The sequence below is a fragment of the Meles meles genome, chromosome 10, assembly GCF_922984935.1.
Source record: "Meles meles chromosome 10, mMelMel3.1 paternal haplotype, whole genome shotgun sequence".
NCBI lineage: Eukaryota > Metazoa > Chordata > Mammalia > Carnivora > Mustelidae > Meles > Meles meles.
The window spans coordinates 105,482,134-105,485,645 of NC_060075.1; positions in this window are offsets into that span (position 1 = coordinate 105,482,134).

Genomic DNA, 3,512 nt, shown 5'->3' on the forward strand with positions numbered 1-3,512 from the left:
GTGCCTGGGTGGCTCAATCGGTTAAGCCTCTCTTTCAGCTCAGGTCATGATCCCAGAGTCCTGGGATCAAGCTCTGAATCGGGCTCTCTGCTCCGTGGGGAGCCTGCTTCCCTTCCTCTCTCTGCCTGCCTCTCTGTCTACTTGTGATCTCTCTCTGTCAAATAAATAAATAAAATCTTTTTAAAAAATGAGTTATGGAGCAAGGAGAAGACATGGAGGAACTTGAAATGCAGATTACTAAGTGAAAGAAGCCAATCTGAAAAGGTTACATGCAGTATGGTCTGAACTATATAACATTCTGGAAGAGGCAAAACTATCGAGACAGTAAAAGGATTAGTGGTTGCCAGGGGTTGAGGAGAGAGGAAAACACGAACAGGCAGAACCCAGAGGATTTTCAGGACGGTAAAACTGCACTGTATTGAACCATAATGATGGATACACGTCATTACACATTGTCTAAATCTATAGAACGCACAAGACCAAGCATTTACCCTAACATAAACTATAGGTAATAATGATGTGTCAATACAGGTTTGTCATTGTAACAAATGACCACTCTGGCAGGGGATGTTGATCATGGAGGAGGCTGTGAGGGGGGCTGGGGGCCAGGGAATACACATAAAATTTCTGCACCTTCCATTCAATTTTGCTGTAAGCCTGAAACTTCTATAAAAAATAAAGTCTACTTCTTTTTAAAAGGAAAGAAAACACCATTATATACATTATAGAATTCTTTTCCCCCAAGAGGTAAGAGAGGCCAGAAACATGGGTAAGCCTAAGCATGTGAGGTGGTAAATAGCATATAATGTGTTCTTAAGGAAATTAAAACTATTTGGATGGTGTCCAGAATCTTTAGAATTTGAACCTTTTAAGGAGATCATCATCATCTCCCACAAAATGTTTCCTTTGTGTTAGTTTTATGAAACAAAATATTAGGCAGAGGTGATCATTAGACTGAAGTTGGATAAGTTTTGTTCTCTCTCTTCCTCTTCACTAGCCCCAAAATTTTCCTGACAGAATTAACAAAGGTTACTAATCATAAGGATAGAAGAGGAATAATAGCATTTCTCTTCTGCGGTGGACCTAAAAATAATATAGTATAGAATACCAAAGGGCCACAGGACACCGGAACATGCTGGAAGTTTCTACATGCAAACTTTGCAGCAAAATGAAAAATACCACAGTGCAGGTAATACAATCAAAAGAAATATTTTCTCCACACTGTTGCCACTCTCTATCCCAACAAAAATAAAACTCTCACAAGCACATACTCCAGACAAATTTTCTGTGGATGGAAAAATCAGTTGTTCAAGTGTTTTTAAAATAAGTCGCTACAATATTATTTTGGTAAGGTTGGGAGATGATGAGCAATTGTTTGTTCAATGAACCTTCAAGTAGCGTAGTTGACCAAAGATTCTCGCCGCAGAGCAGCTTCATGTGTGCGGCCCAGCTGGAAGTAAAAATGCACACAAAAGAGAAAAAACAAACCACTGAGTTATTAAGCTGAGACAGTAGAGTAGCTCTGGATTTTTTTGTTCCTTTTCCCCATAAAGATACCATTTGGTTGAATAAACAGTGCATTCTTTGCATTTAAATAAACTTAATTTTAAACAGCAGAGGGAGAAGGGGAAAGGAAACTAAACCAAACATAAAACAAAACCAGAGATCATTTAAAAAGAGACTTCAAACCAAATTTTTATTCTAATGAAGACAACACTCAACAATAGAATTCTGGGAAGGATGTTGAGGCAAGAAACAAAATCTTTTTCTTCAAATCGTACTCATCAGTTTAAGTGGATGGCTTCCAACCACCTATATAATTGCAAAAGATCCGCATGGGCCCCAGTCGGACAATGTGGCCAGGGAAGCTTGTATCGCTTAGGAGACTTGGTGGTTACTTGCAGAAAGCCTCAAACAATGTGTGCTTCCCCTCTCTTACTTAGAACTAAAACCCAGGAGGTTACAAAAACAAATGGCACATTCTTGCTAGTCTAAACAAACTCCTTTGAAGTATCTTCTGCCGTATGAAATGCACCTCTGTTCCCTCTGAGAAGGGAGATTATAGAAAGAACTCCTCTAAGGAAGGAGAAACTTTCTTGCATATTTTAGAAATCGGTGGCCGCGCCTCAAGGCACATTCATTATCTTAATCTTGCTAAAGCCTCCGCTGCTTCTTAAACTCTGGCCAAAAGCCAAAGCTTCTCTAATAGTGTTCTAATCATTGGATTAATCTTTGCTCACTCAGTCTTTGTTGACTCATCACCTTCTTTAGCACAGAACACCAGGATGACCCAGAGCAAACTAGGACCAGAGTCTGCCTCTTCACCTTAAGGAAACATAACTAAATTAGCTTTTCCTTAAGGTAGAGAACAGAGGATAGACAGGAAATGTGACCAACTGGAAGCTGGGAGATGAAGACCTTCCGAAGAGAGAGCTAAAACCAACATGGCAGCCCCAAAGCCCACAGCAATGAGAGGCTCAAGAAAAGCAATCGTCTCTCTCCTTTGTCTTTGGCTGTAAAGTTTCTTTGTTTTTGTTTTGTTCTTGTTTTTGTTTTTGTAGCATTGAAGATTGGCTACAGGAAAATGTGATGGAGATTTTTCTGGCAACAGGAAACCAAGGCCTAAAGAACAGGTGAATTTGTGAGTCATTCATTCCCTCTTCAATCTCTATACACCTTTCTCTGTTGCTCATGTAACACTAAAAGAGGAAAGGGGAACCCAGAATTTTTCACATTAATGTCTTTAAGAAACACAGAAATAGTGGAGGAGTCCATATTTTGAACCAACTTTCTTGCTGAAAATAAGTAATTAGAAAATTAGTTCAAAATACTAGAAATAATTATAAAAGCAGTGCAGAATGTATTTGAAAGCATCAGGGAGTTAATAAGTTATAGGATGTGATAGAGGATAGAGAAACAGGAAGGTGAATCCAGCATGTGTGAGCATTTTTCCATTGCGGACTTTGCTGAAAATGAAGCAACTGACTTAAAGACTAAGTAGCATTTTTAGTAGCCTCACAAAATTAGCAAAGCAGAGATCAGAATCCCAGAAATGGGATAGTCCTGGTTCACTCCCAGTACTTTGCTTGGACCTCAAAGAGTTGATCCTAGAATTAAGACTGAACTGAAATAGCCAGTTTCTTGCAGGGAATTTGTCTTAGATCCTGTTTTCCTAAAGGATCACGGTTCCTCAGTGTTCCTAGATGTTCCTATGTTGGTTCCACATAACTGGCCAAGGCAAATATCAATTCTCTGTGAGGAAGGATAATCTCATACTAGGCTCCAAATTATTTTTATAAATTACTTATGTTGTCCAAGGGAGCCTGAATAGCTCAGTTGGTTAAGCATCTGACTCTTGATTTTGGCCCAGGTCATGGTCTTGGGATAGTGAGATCTAGCCCCGTGTTGGGCTTCATGCTGGAAATGGAGCCTGCTTGGGATATCTCTCTCCTTCTGCCCCTCCCCACCTGCCAAGTGCCCTCTCTCTCTCTAAAAATTAATTAATTAATTAA